This window comes from Haematobia irritans, chromosome 5 (genome assembly GCF_050003625.1).
Source record: "Haematobia irritans isolate KBUSLIRL chromosome 5, ASM5000362v1, whole genome shotgun sequence".
Classification (NCBI taxonomy): Eukaryota; Metazoa; Arthropoda; class Insecta; order Diptera; family Muscidae; genus Haematobia; species Haematobia irritans.
In genome coordinates this window covers 141,715,522-141,730,693 of record NC_134401.1, presented here as the reverse complement: position 1 = coordinate 141,730,693, position 15,172 = coordinate 141,715,522, and the positions used below count along the sequence as shown (strand labels likewise).

Below are 15,172 nucleotides of genomic sequence, written 5' to 3'. Positions count from 1 at the left end.
TAATATTGAAGAACAGAATTACATTCCAATTATATTGCATGATTACTTTTTATCATATTTCAAATGTGAAATTAAAAAAACAATTGAAAAGTATTATTACGGATAAACATTTTAAATTCTAACCTTTATTTGGGTATTAAGTTCGAGTTTGCAAGCTAGTTTAGGTTAGGTTAGGTTGGGTGGCAGCCCGATGTATCAGGCTCACTTAGACTATTCAGTCCATTGTGATACCACATTGGTTTGCAAGCTAAAATCAAAAACAAATCTGGAAAAACAGAATAAACGTATACCTCTTTGATGCAAATTTTATTATAACTTGATGGGAAATAGCACAAAGTAATTTTTCATAAAGTTAATATTCTTTTAAATGGTTTATTAAAGAAAAGTAATAGTGAAAAATTGCGATTTTAGCAGCTAAACTGCAACTTAATATTCTCCTTTAGGGAAGTCAACCAATTTAACTTTATTTTAGTTCATGAAAATTAGGTAATTTTAGTTATATTTCGCCAAATGGGAAAAAAATCTTGCTTATTTATTAAATGACATGACTAAAAATGAGATTTTTTTTACAAACTAGTACACAATTTTACTAAATTCGAAATTCGCATAAAATACAATACGTAAATTTTACTACCATTTTCTATTATTTTATGGCTTTAAAATATAATTCGAATTTAATTTATATCCAAATTGTATGACCAAAAATGAAACGTGATTATAGTGTATCTGTCTTGAACTTCGTATAGCACTAAAGACATTTTTAAAACTTTTTATTCCAATTTTTTTCTTCAAAATAAGAATTTCTTGTTGCAATTAATAAAAAAATTAGTTAACTCATAAAAAAATGGATTTACTATAGCCCCCTAGCTAATATAGACTGAAGCTATAGGCTCAATTAATGTTTTATTTTATAAAATGAAAAATCAGACTTACACATAACTAGACAATTAATTTATAAAAAAAGCAACTAAAAGTAGTTCCACACTTTTTCCCAGCAAAAGAATTTGGGAGTTGTTCCACTCGTATTGCCATCGGCAACTGCTACCACAAAGCAAAGTCGTAAATGGGTTTTCAAATCCTGAGGGGGCTAAAATATTTCTGGAGGGTCTAAACTACCTCCCCAGAGGCCTTCCTACGCCTATGGCCTTTGGGCATAATTTTCTGCAAAATTTATGGAATAGGGCATATGGAAGTGGTTTGCCCTGGGTAACTATAAATCAGTCGAGCAAGTAGTTATAGCAACATAAATGCTACTTTAAAATATCATTTACTTTTTCCCTATAAAAAATAAAGAGATAAATTCTCCTCCTATGAATAAATGGAAATATAACTGATATAACCATGCATAGGAAACCACAAGCTCGCCCATAGTTGTCTTGCCTGCTACTTTTTCTACTATCATTTAAAATTATATTGTCAATAATGCAAAACACTTTAGTTTATAAAAGCAACACATAACATATGTCATATACTCGAAATAAACTACACGAGATATGAGATTGGATTGAAAGTCACAATCAATGATGGTCTCACTTCATTTGTCTGATGGTCTTACTTTGGTTCATCGCTCTACATAAATCGAGTATCAAATTCTTTGTTTATTAACGACCTACCGGTTGTTCATTTTCTTTCCAATATTTTATGGCATTTAATTTATTGGCGTTCCTATCAATTTGAAAATAATTTAAAGAGTAAATACAACTTAAGAGGAAAACAAAGTATATAAGATTTATTTATGTAAAAATATCAGATCACATTTGTATTAAAGAAAATTTGTACTTTTAATTAATTGGAAAGTTTCTTACAGCGGGAAAATATTCACAAATTGTATAACCTATATTTTCGGATACGCAAATTGCACAAAATGTGTTTTATTTCCCAGTTGATTGTCGTTTGTAATCGGGTCAAGAGTCTCTTATTTGTTTAAGAAAAATTAGACCAAATTGAATAAAATAAAATAAAACCAAATTAAAGTGAATTATTAAAAACTTCTACGATATAATGATATTCCTCCATATTCATAATGATTTCATTACAATGAACATGTAAAGAATTCCAACATAAGCCTATGGCTTTCAATATATGCTCATAACTAAGTGTGATAAGAGACATAAACATTATGTTTGATACCCTTGTGTACGTGATATTTATTGATAATTACTGGTGTTTGTTTGCGATAATATTTTTATTAATTTTTTTTAATGCAATTCCATGGTTTCCCACGGAAATAAATCAATGGCAATTGTTTCACAACATGTCAGCAGTGAAGTATATTCGCAATATTTCTTGAAAATAAATGTGGAAATAAAAAGTTCCCACGATCTGAATATATTTTTCAATAAATCAAATTAACCAAATTCTGTGTAATAGCAAAAATATTTGATATTCAAAAAACAAATAAAACAGCCCCAGGTTTTTTACTTCAAGTTGTTAATAATTTTATTTGGAGATAATCCTATACATAGAAAATGAAATGGAATAAAATAGTATGAAAAGGTTAATTTTGTTACTATAAAATTTATTCTACATTTCTTAAATTTGTTACCTCAATTTAATTGATATTAAGTATGAATATGTTATAAAAAATATGCAATAAAAAAAATTGGCTGCCGGTTATAAAATAATTTTCACATAACAATGGGTTGTTCAATATAGTCAGTTAATAAAAAAGACTTGTATATTTTTTTGTTTGTGGCAAAGAAGATTCCAAACTATTGTTTGTACATACTTAACCTTTTTTGACCTCTAAATTTTCTTTACTTCTAATATCATACATTCGCTTATACAAATGTAAACAAAAATTTCGAGAAAAAATCCATTTCCTTAAAAACAACTATGGGAATTTCATATTATAGTCAGTCATTGTTGGCCAACATAATAATAAATCTGTAAAAATACTAGTAGGTGGTCAAAATATTTACCAATAGAAAATACCTTCCCCTACTCACAAAAAAACAACAATGGTGGTAATTTTTTCACGCAATTCTTCTGGGCAGGCAAAAGTTTGAAATTAAGCAAAAAAAAAAAAACATTTTACCGCAAAATCAGAGAGGAGTTCATAGATGATATAGTGCCACTCATTTGAATAGGGTCAGCTACATACAATTCAATAAATTGGGAATACCACACAAAAAATACTTGTTTATTCAAATCACGAAATTCACGAAAATATTGATGCAATTAATTTTGAATTGAAACATCGCAAAATATTGGCTTGTGTTACACTTATTACATAAATTTGAGGCTACAGAAGTCAAATCTGCGGATATATAAAACTATGACTGATATGTACTAATTTTTCATGGTAGTTGTACTGAAACCATATACGAAATTTCAACCGGATCGGATGAAATTCGATCGGTATGTATTATCAAACGAAGGGACATCACTAGATTGACTCAGAATTCCACCACTACCCACAATTTAATGAGTTTTCTTATTGGGTATTAGGGTCACTCATACATGGTAGTTGTACTGAAACCATATACGAAATTTCAACCGGATCGGATGAAATTCGATCGGTATGTATTATCAAACGAAGGGACATCACTAGATTGACTCAGAATTCCACCACTACCTACAATTTAATGAGTTTTCTTATTGGGTATTTGGGTCACTCATACATGTTATACTTTCATCCAGACTACTTCTGGATATACATAAGCGTAAGTAGCAGAGAGAGAAGCCGCCGGGTCGCGCCGCTGATTTTAGCCGCCGGCAACCCGACGCCGCAGCCGAATATGTCGACTCCTCTCGACTCAAATTTAGCCGCCAATTAATCAAAGATATTTATTAAAAATGGAAAAATGTATTAATAATAGTTGTATTTTCTGCCAAAATGTTGAACTTTCGATCAATAATTATTCAATATTAGGTTTCAATAATAATTTCGCAAAAAATCTTGCTCAAAAGATTTAAATGATATGTAAATTTGATTGTAAGATTGGTTGTACAACTAATATCATTCATATAACCTCAATTTGATTTTATAACCGCCGCCGATAAAAAGGGGTCGGCTTCATTATCTGTTCATTATCTGTTATCGTTGAACACTTATTGAACATCAAGAGCATTTGTTGGCTTAGAATAAGCGAGGAGGCCATAGCAGCGACAATATTAAGAAGACTAGTGAGTGGATTAAGAACAATAGCAGAGTGTTCCATGCCATACAGAGAGTTTTGCGCGAAATAGCCGGAGTTTTTATTATTTCAAAAGTAGTACACGATCGTATATTAAATGAAACCTTGGGTGTCGGTGATCGTGGTCGATCCAAACATCGAGATTCTGTACGTTCGACAAATTAGCTCATCAGGATGCTGATGAGAACTAACGTAACCATGATAATCCTAATGGCTATGAGAGCAATTCATAAACAGTACATCAATGCAAGCGAACGACCAATTGTTAGTTTTAATACAGTAAGATTAGCATAATAGTGAATAAGATAGAGCAAAATCGGTTTGAAGTATAAGAGTGCTTGGCGCACAGAAAATTGTGGAAGAGCTAAATGGCGTGAAGAACACTTTGGGGGCAACGAGATTTTGAAGATGTTTTAACCAGGGCTGTGGAGTCGGAGCTGGAGCCGGAGTCGGAGTCTTGGAGTCGGAGTCTGAAGATTTTGCTGGAGTCGGAGCCGGAGTCGTAGAAATTTTGCTCGACTCCGACTCCGGCGAAACAAACTGAAAACACTTCCTATCTTAGTAACTAAAGAAATATTTCGACAAATTAGATTCCATTAGGGTTTTTAATCGAACAACGAAAAACGAAGTAATGGATTTCAGGCCATTCAAAGTGTAATTATATGGGTGTATAGTCTATTTTTAACATATTAAAATATCGATTTTTGACCACATATGTACTCTTGATAAAGTACAATATTAAGACAATATAGCAGTAGAACCTAACGTTCTAATGTTTTTGGCAGGCATGTCGAGTTCGAAGGGCCATACAGGACAATTTTGTGATATAGCACCTACATATAAACCCAACTTCCGATTTGTTTTAAGAAGTTTTTCCCAGTCTAAAATTTTCATAAGATTTGTCAGAAATTTTGAATTTAGAGTTACTATCCATAAATAAATGCGGAAATTTCCCGTCGGCCCAGATTTTGTACATGGATATAATTACTTGAGATATCTCCATATACACCCGATGTCCTTAGAAGCTGTAATTTTAAATTAAACCTCTGCCAACGTGTCATCTGAGCCGGTCTTTTGGAAGAATGTTTATTTCATCAAAGCCATTCGAAATTCTTTACATTAAATTAATGGCCTCTAACAGGGATGATAAATTATGTTGACGAAAAAGTACTAAAAATGTATTAAAAATGTACTTTTCGAAGCCAAAAGGTGCTAAAATTACATAATATCAAATTTAAAGACTATTGTAAAAGTATACGTATATTAAAATCTAGTCCGATTTGGACAATTTTTTTGGTTTTTCTAAAAAAAACTGCTCCACCTTCACAAGAAAGATTTCTGTTGATTTGGACGGCCACCTTGCATACAAAGATGGATTCAAACACAGTTTCCGCTGAAAAGTTTTCCATTGGTGGTTTATCTCCTCTCAGTAATGCAGAGGCTTTTCGTAGTACTGTAAGGCTTCTCTGAGAGGTTTCACCGTAAAAAGGTTCATTGAGCTAACCATATAAAACCTGGGTAAGTAGTTGATTTGACTGCTTACCTAGCGGATTTTTGTCATACCCTCAGCAATACCGCATGTTTGAACATAACGACTTACCATCAACGGACAGGTTCGGTTACCACACTACAAAAACAAAGTCAATATATTTTTTGTTTTTCCCCTCACTCTACATTTTTTATTCATATCCCTTCCATGTCCACGCTAGCTCTTGCTAATGCTGAGAAAACTACTTTCCTTAAAATAAATTTTCCTGTGTGAAAGTAATCAAGATTTCCATCTAATAGTAGTTACTTGCCAATTTTGTACTAGGTTACCTCCAAGATTATTTGGTAATGAAAAGTTTTGCTTGGGTGGTATCATCAATATCCTGAATAGTCTACCCAGAAAAAAAAAAAACGTTGCCAAAAAAATAGTGAAAATATTCTTTTTGGATACGGAGTTAGTGCAAAATTGGTGCAGAAGCGATGAATTTAACATGGGCTTGTTATAGGACGTATGTCAACAGCCGTTGCACTGAATTTGCATAACTTCTTAAGGTGTGATTCGTATTCAGTGTTTTGGATTTGAATTAAAAAATTTTGTGATATTTTATCAAATAAATAATTTTTATAATTTTTTATTATGATTTTTAATGCATTCTGAAACGTTTGACCTAAAATATTTTCTAAAATTCGCAATTTTTATAGATTGGATTAAGCATTTTTTTCGACAAAATTTTAATAATTTGTATCATTTTATTAGTTCTTACTCTGTTTTTAACCCATTTGAAAAAAGTTAAAATTACCCATAAAAAATATGAAAAAAGCTAGTAATAAACAATTAAATTAACAACTTTCTACACGCTGAGATGGAATATGATCACCCCAACCATGTTCTATGAGCAAAATGTTACTTTTTCACGGAAAACATGTACCATGTTTGTCGAAAGCATGTTCTTCTCTCGGAAATTATGTATCTGATTTTGGAAAGCCTGTTATGTTTGACGAGAAAAGAATATTTTTGCAACAAAAATCATCAGATTCCTTCTCTGGGTGTATGTATTTAAAATAAAGAACATTTTGGGAGGACATATTTGGAAGTGCTGTTAAAGTTGTGCCTTTAGAACAACTTCCAAATTTGTTTGCTGGGTGAAATAACGGGCTATTACTATACCTAACTTAAGTATATGAAACCTTACAACAATTAAGCTCAGTGTTTTCAATGGTTTGCCACTTTTTTCTTCTTTTGTATTTGTTTCCAAAAAAGAAAGATGTAAAAAAGCCTACATGTTGAAGATGACAATGTTTTACAAACCATGGTGTGACTAGGGTAAAACATTTTCCATTTACACAATTTTGAGGACTTAATTGTTTCAAGGCTTTATTTTGTGTTATTGAAGTTTTTTTTTTTTTTTTGCTGACTACAAAAGTCCGTCAACTGCAGCATTTCAATGATTCAACATAATCATTTTCTGACGCTGCCTGCCACTGCTTCTGTTCGGTTCGTGATACTTTGCTCCAATTTCGTCTGCTGTCAACTTTGTGACACCGGATATTATGTTTTTGTGTTTTCATGTCGGTTTATCTCTTTCCATTGTCCACTTTGACTACACACTCAACAGACTCGTATACAAACAGACGACCAGTGTCATTATATCCCATTTTGTGTGGTGTCTGTAATTAGTTGGCGTTGTCGACGTTTTTTTCGTTTTCATTCGAATACCGCTTAGAGCTAAGAGCTGCTTTTCGGATACAGTACATAGATCCATTTGTAATGACAGGCCATTGACTTTTTTTCTACAAGCCCCCCACTCTCTTTTTATAGATCAAATTTTTCTAAATGCTGTTGACACTTTGACTCTAGTGTTGTTGGGTATCCCAGTCATTTAATGATTTTCTAGTGGTGAATGGTGTCGCTATGACCTATTGCCTTATACACCGGAAGAAAGTTGAAGAGAATCTAATTTATGATTATATTATTTTTATGAATATATTAAATTCAAATGTACAAAGTTTATTTAAAATGTTATTTCAAATTAGATGAATGACTGACAAATATTTATAAAGCATTGTGTTGTTTTGACGACTTGAATGTCACATGATCCTCAGCGAAGCACTGTCAACAAATTTGGAAAAAGTTTGTTTTATTGCTTTAACCCTTTCACTACCGATGTCCACCTGGGAGGACATGACTTTGAGCGTCGATTATACATTATCCTTGTAGGCTTTATTTAAAATTTTTGTTGGAGTATATTAAGGGGGTCCTTCTACTATTACCTAACCTACTATTAACTTACTAGTTTTATATAGTCGAACATGTGTTCCGTCAATTTTATCCAAGTTTTTTTCTATGGAAAAAGTGAAATCCCCATTTTTTGTCATTTCTGATATTGCCCTTGAGCAATTAGGGTGACCTATTTATAGTATACAATTGTTGATTTTTTCTGTATGAGAGGAAGTGCTATTTAACTAAAAGGATATAAAAAAATGAAAATTGGGTGTACGGTATATACAGGGTAAGTCGATTAAATCATGTCCTCTATAGTGGACATCGGTAGCAAAAGGTTGCTAAATTTATAAAACCGTTTAAGTGGTATTAGACTAAAAATGTTATATGCAGTGACAAAATTCGAAATTATTATAAAAAAGAGATTGCATGGGGCTCTGTAAATCCCATAACAGCTGGAAAAATATTTTCACGACTTTGAGATTTGAAGGAACTCGACACAATTTCAATAAAAATAATACAAGTACTGAAAAGTCTAAATTTTCTACCCAATCGGTTCGTAAAATAAACAGATATTCATCCTATGTATATCCTATATACAAAATTCAAACCTTAACGAGTTTTAATGAAGGATTTAATACCCAATTTGCGTTTTTGAACTCATAAACCAGAACTCGGATAAAAAGTTATCAAAACTAAGCTTTCAATGTTACTTAATTTCCAAACATACTATTATTTTCCAAAATACATATCATACTAAAATACATGCAAAAAAAAGCAACATGTTTTAACAGAATTGAAGATCACATATTTAAATGTGCTTAAGTATATTTAGGTGAATTGACTCCTTTGACTACCAATGTCCACCTAGGGGGACATCTTGTTACATCCATGTTTACATAATTGTACTTCCAAAATTTGTTGATTTGTACTCTATATCACAAGATTACACTAGTTCTAATTAAAAAATAATTTTGCAAAGGCTACTTTTAATTCGGTAGTGAAAGGGTTAATGTAGGTTTAATTACGTATTGAAAGAATTCGTCATAATGACTTATTTGATCTTGTAACTGAATTACACATTGAGCCTATATTCGATAAAGTATATACGACCCAAAGTTCGGCTCCACCATGGATTGCGCACAAAGTTCTACAAAAGTATTACTTGGGTTGTCATAATGGAATCTACGCTAGATAAAAAAGGCAGATTAACTACCTACATAATTATAATTTTTGAATAGTTGTTAGAAGACATATATTAATATCACGTTCCAAATTTCAACGGCATGGAATGAAATTTGCTCTTCCAAAATGTTAAAAAAAATCGGAAGAATCTGTAGTTCAGTTCTTATGGTGGCTATATATAATTATGAACCTAAATGAACTAATTTGTTCATGGTTGGTTGTAGGCATATATTGTCAACACCAGTACCAAATTACAACCGGACTCAAGAAACCAAATCTGGGGGTGGTCCCATTTGCAATACTATCCTATCTACATAATAAATATTATGTTTCGTTGGGAAGTTACAGTGATTCAAACAGATGGACGGACATCACCAGATCACTAGAATCAAAATTTCACCACGACACAAAATATTTATCCTATATAGAGTTTGAGATCTATATTTCCATGTGTTACAAAGATAATAACGAAGTTAATATATCCACATCCTATTGTGGAGGATATACACGCAGAGAAGAAACATGATTGTCACAATCACATTCGAAGAGCACAATAATATGATAGGAGCTATTTTTGCGGCGACAGTGTAACATTTTCACCTGCAACCATGTTGACTTAGTGAACATAGTTCTAAGAAAAGTAAAATTGTCCTCATCTAAAATGTTATAATATTGATAAAAAGAATTTTGTTTGAATCCAAAGACAATGGTCACGATTTAAAATGTTATGGTATTCTTCAAAAATGTTTTTCTTCCAGTTAAAAGAACAGCTGGTAACTCGTAATACACCCGAGTTTTTCCGTCGATATGTGACAATGGATGAACCATGGCTCCATCACTACACTCCTGAGTCCAATCGACAGTCGGCTGAATGGACAGCGACCGGTGAACCGTCTCCGAAACGTGGAAAGACTCAAAAGTCCGCTGGCAAAGTAATGGCCTCTGTTTTTTGGGATGCGCATGGAATAATTTTTATCGATTATCTTGAGAAGGGAAAAACCATCAACAGTGACTATTATATGGCGTTATTGAAGCGTTTGAAGGTCGAAATCGCGGCAAAACGGCCCCATATTAAGAAGAAAAAAGTGTTGTTCCACCAAGACAACGCACCGTGCCACAAGTCATTGAGAACGATGGCAAAAATTCATGAATTGGGCTTCGAATTGCTTTCCCACCCACCGTATTCTCCAGATCTGGCCTCCAGCGACATTTTCTTGATCTCAGACCTCAAAAGGATGCTCGCAGGAACAAAAACTTGGCTGCATTGAAGAGGTGATCGCCGAAACTGAGGCCTATTTTGAGGCTAAACTGAAGGAGTACTACCAAGATGGTATCAAAAAATTGGAAGGTCGTATATAATCGTTGTATTGCTCTTGAAGGGAGCTATGTTGAATAATAAAAACGAATTTTGACAAAAAAATGTGTTTTTTTTTTGTTAGACCGGGGACTTATCAGCCAACCTAATCAATCCTACTACATGGTTTTTATGACCATGTAATTGTTCTAGGCATATCTATACGCAACCTATAAAAATATTTTTTTCCTTGCAAAAAAGTAAAAAAATTGAATGTTCAAATTCTATCATTTAAATGATAGAAAATGTTTGCGGCATTTGAGAACCGTTGAAATGCTTATTGCCAGCATACATTTTTCTCGGCTAGAAAAATTATTTTCACAAAGATAAAATACATAGTTTTCGCGACAATTGCATGATCAATATAAGCATTAAATGTATGCTGCAACCATGTCCAAACATGTTTTTCTTCTGTGCGTGTATAAAAGAAAATATTATTTTATTTATTCATGTTAGGATTAAAAGAGTTTTATTTTTCGATTGGGAAAATTCCATGAATTAAAACAAACACAGTAGGCATCTTATCCCTTTTAAATCGATAAAGAAATTCACTCCACTCTTTTTGGCAAATTCTTAGAAAATGTGTTTTTTGGCAGTTTTAAGAGAAAAATTAAATTTTGGATAATCAAATGACAAAAAGAATAGGAATACGATCCAAATGTAAAGCAAACATTAAATTAAAAAAAAGATAACCCCAGTAGGGGTTAATGCCCTTTTGGATTTTTAATTCCATGGAAGTTCTTTTGAGAAGTTTTTGCAAATTACGACATTTATCAATTGTTTACATTAAAGAAAAACTGGGAACATAATATACGTAAAAATATGCGGAAAATATTAAAATAATAATAATAATATTTGTTAAAAATTCAGCCGCTGGTGAGATTATAACGTGCGTTCTTTATTATACCCTAAACCACATAGTGGTCAGGGTATAATAACTTTGTTCTGCCAAAAATGTGCCTACCAGAAATATTGATTTTAGACCCCATAAAATATATACCGATCGACTCAGAATCACCTGCTGAGTTGCTCTAGCGCTTGGTGTCCGTTCGTCCATGTATTTGTTGTTCGCAGGATTCCAATCGCAATTATTAACCGATTTTGATGAAATTTCGTATGTGGCGATTTTTTGGTACAGAGACGAATGCTATTGAATTTGAACGAAAATAGGAACAAATGTAGATATAGCTCCCATATATGTGTATCGTCCGATTTCGATAAATGGAGTCAGATTGCGTTTATTTACTAACCGATCGGCATCAAATTTGACACAAAGTAATCCAATTGACCACCTTTTTAATGTGCCAAATGTCATCGAAATCGGGTCAGATGTAGATATAGCTCGCATATATATGTATCACCCGATTTTCCCAAATTTGGCAATAAGTCTATTATTTATCAACCGATCTGACTTCGAGTTGGCCAAATCTAGTTTCGGTTCAGATTTAGCTATAGCTCCCATATATATGTATCGACCGATTTTCACAAATTTGTCCATAAACCCCTTATTTATCAACCGATCCTACTTAAACTTGGCTTACTCTAATCTTGTCAAAGACTGACTCTATGTGCAAAATATCATCCAAATCGGTTCAAATTTAGATATAGCTCCCATATATATGTAGCGACTGATTTTCCCCCTTATAACCTTATTTTTGACCATAGTGGACTCATTTATTAACCGATCTTACTCAAATTTAACACAATATAATCTCCTGTAATATCTAGAAAACCTGCAAACTATAATCCAAATCGGTTCAGATTTAGATATAGCTCCCATATATGTATCTAAAATTTACGCCTTATAACTTTATTTCTGAACATAATAGCCTTATTTAATACCCGATCTTACTCTAATTTAGCACAAAATAACCTTCTGTGGTATCAACCAAATCTGGAAAATATCATTCAAATCGGTTCAGATTTAGATATAGCTCCCATATATATGTATCAATAAATTTTCCCAAATTTGGCCATGATACTCTTATTTATTAACCAATGTTGCTCAAATTTCAAATGTACATGTATTAGCCGATCGTATTTAGATTTACATGTAGCTCTTACATAAATCTTTTGCCCTATTTTCAGAAATTTGAATTTATTACCCACATTAATTTAGCGATTTCCTCTTTTTTAATAATTGGCTCAATATTAGTGGCAGTTAGTTTGTAGGCTCAGAATCAACTATAGCTCCTAAAATCAGACATTTCTGTTCAGATTGTGATTAAACTGCTGTTCCCCATTCTTAAATATGGAAATGCGGTTTTTCCCCAAACCTATACCATTGATACCCCACAAACAATGTTTACTAATTCAGTAGGGGTGGTCTAGGGTATGATATAGTCGGCCCTGCCAGACTTTCTACTTTACTCACTTGTTTTTTTTTTTAATTACATAGAAAAAATTCCTTAGTTAAACTAACGCTAAATTTAAATTATTTTTATTGGAAAAAAATTATTTGTTTGTAGTTAAATTTTATTATTTTTTTCGAAATTTTCCACAGGTAAATGAAATCTTACTTGTTTTAAGTATGTCTCGAACATTCCATGAACTAAATGTGGATATAGAGTGCATGCCGTTCATGATTTTTTCTATGGATGAACCAATCCTTATTGAATATGAAAAAGTCTGTGCTGATTGGGTTAGGATCGCATATATAGCTTTAACTATCAAAACCATAAATTCTCCAAATAAACTTCAAAATTCATTCATTAACAAATTTCTTTTATTTATTCATTTCTTTTAAGCATACCATAGAGCTGACGGTTTAATTGAAAGGAAGTCCTTACCTTCAATGGCACGTGCATGTTAAAGCAATTCAAGAGAATCTCTAGAAATAAGTGGTTATTACGTTTTGGAGTATTAGAAATTTTACTTGGTAAGGAAATATTTTGTTGGAAAACGATTTCTCATAATTATTTTACATTTTAATATTTATCAAATGAGTTGAGGGTGGAACTAAATATTACCGCAAATTACGAAATCTTTCGAAATTTGTCTTCTTAATTCTTCATTATTTCTTAAAAAATATGCACTCATATTCAATTTTTTTCTCAGTGTGATTACCCTCTATGTCCTCCAAATATCATTGAATGCCAATCTTAATTTTAATATTTGCCAAAGTACTGTATTATGTCTTCGGTTACATATTTCTAATTACATAATTGATAGACATGTGTAATTCACCCTATTCAATTGATTGTGTCTTTATCACATAACGTATGACACTTGACTCCATGAATGGTAAAGTATGGCCATATCGCATCCTTTATGCTCAACTTCTGAGATACGAAAAATTTTCATTTACAAAATCCAATCAGATATCACCCTGGCGTTATTCGTAAAAAGAAGTTTTATTGAACTGCAAATTAATGTCAGTAGAATGCATTTGAATGACTACACATCACTTCACGTTGGATATTTACTCTTTGCTCTCCCCTTATTGTGAAGTAAAGGCATTTAAATGTTTTACTACAACTTATCTTTCCAATACCACATGGTGAGGTTTGTATTGTCTATAGGAAATATTGAGTGGGTTGATCGCTTCAAATGAATGGCAAGTTATTTTCAACTTTTATGAAACTTTGAAGAAAAACAAAAACTTGACAGCTAATCCAAACAATTGATGCTGTTAGAATAGCTGGCATTCAGGTCAAATAAGTGAATGTAGTATGAAATTGATCGAGCAATCAGATACAATAGAAGAATGAATATGTTGAACACCTGCGGAAATTAAAAGAATACATACGCGTCTATATTCTCTACCATGGACTGGGAGGATTTTCTAATTTCATCATGTTGTTTGTAACGCATCAAAATATTCACTGAAAACCTAATATTGAAGGTTATAAGGATACATTTCTTTGAAATTAGGAAACTTTATTTAAAAAAGTTCATAATATTTGCTTTAATTGTTTTTTTTTTTCATTATTTTTTGGACAATCATCTTTGAAATTTGGATCTGTTCCTTAAAGCCATATATGTACATCTAAAGTAAATGGAAGATTCCTTAAACTAAAAACGTGTTTATGACTTAAAGAAATAATCTTTAAATTGATTGAAGTATGTGTCATTTTGGTTAAATGTAAAAAAGCTTTTAGTACGGACTACGACCTATTGTGACGATTTAATATCTTTGGTTTGAATAATTTCCCAGCAAAAAATACTTCAGCAGTAAGAGTTTAGTTGCGCTTTTTGGTATACAATAATGAATCGGTGGCAATAACGTAAACGAGTAATCAAACAAGTTTATGATCATTCGTTTACGTTATTGCAACCAATTCATGCAGTATAGATGCATGAAAGGTAGTGCTTCATGCCAACAATGCTGTACTCAAGATTATATATCACTTCTGAGCAATATTTCTATTAAAATAAGCAATTATATCAGCGCTATGTAGAAGCTGCTCTAAATCGGGACATCGCCCACAAAAATCAGCTCTGATTCGGTTGTTTTGTAAGCAGTTGGTACTGCCTCTCTTTCTTACAATCCTGCTGAAATATGTTAGTGCTCCATTTTTTGCTGGGTTTCTTTAGGCAAACATTTTTCAATTTTAAATATCTTTTAATTCCAATTTCATCGATCCTAGATTTAAAGCTAGATAGTTTCCAAAAAATAGTCTTATTAATCAATATGAAAATCCTCAAGGGAATATCAAATTCTTTATTTTTTTTTCTGTTAACGTTTCGGATTCGTAAGTCAGTGGTGGGCAAAGTGGCATCAACTCCGTTTTCGCTTCCTCCCAAACGAAATAACAACTTCATTATGCAATATGACAGTTTTTT

The 15,172-nt window shown here is 32.2% G+C and overlaps 1 protein-coding gene across 4 annotated transcripts in view; it reads left to right on the top strand.

Annotated features, from left to right (window-relative positions):
• The window catches only part of pain (transient receptor potential cation channel family member painless), a 102,998-nt gene that overhangs the window by 43,270 nt on the left and 44,556 nt on the right, over positions 1-15,172 (top strand). For 3 of the 4 annotated variants that reach the window (XM_075310128.1, XM_075310127.1, XM_075310129.1), the window contains exon 2: positions 13,135-13,265. The exons of the other annotated variant lie outside the window; for it this stretch is intronic. The gene's annotated coding sequence lies outside the window, so the exon portion shown is untranslated. The remainder of the gene's footprint in view (positions 1-13,134; positions 13,266-15,172) is intronic. 4 annotated transcript variants of the gene reach the window in all.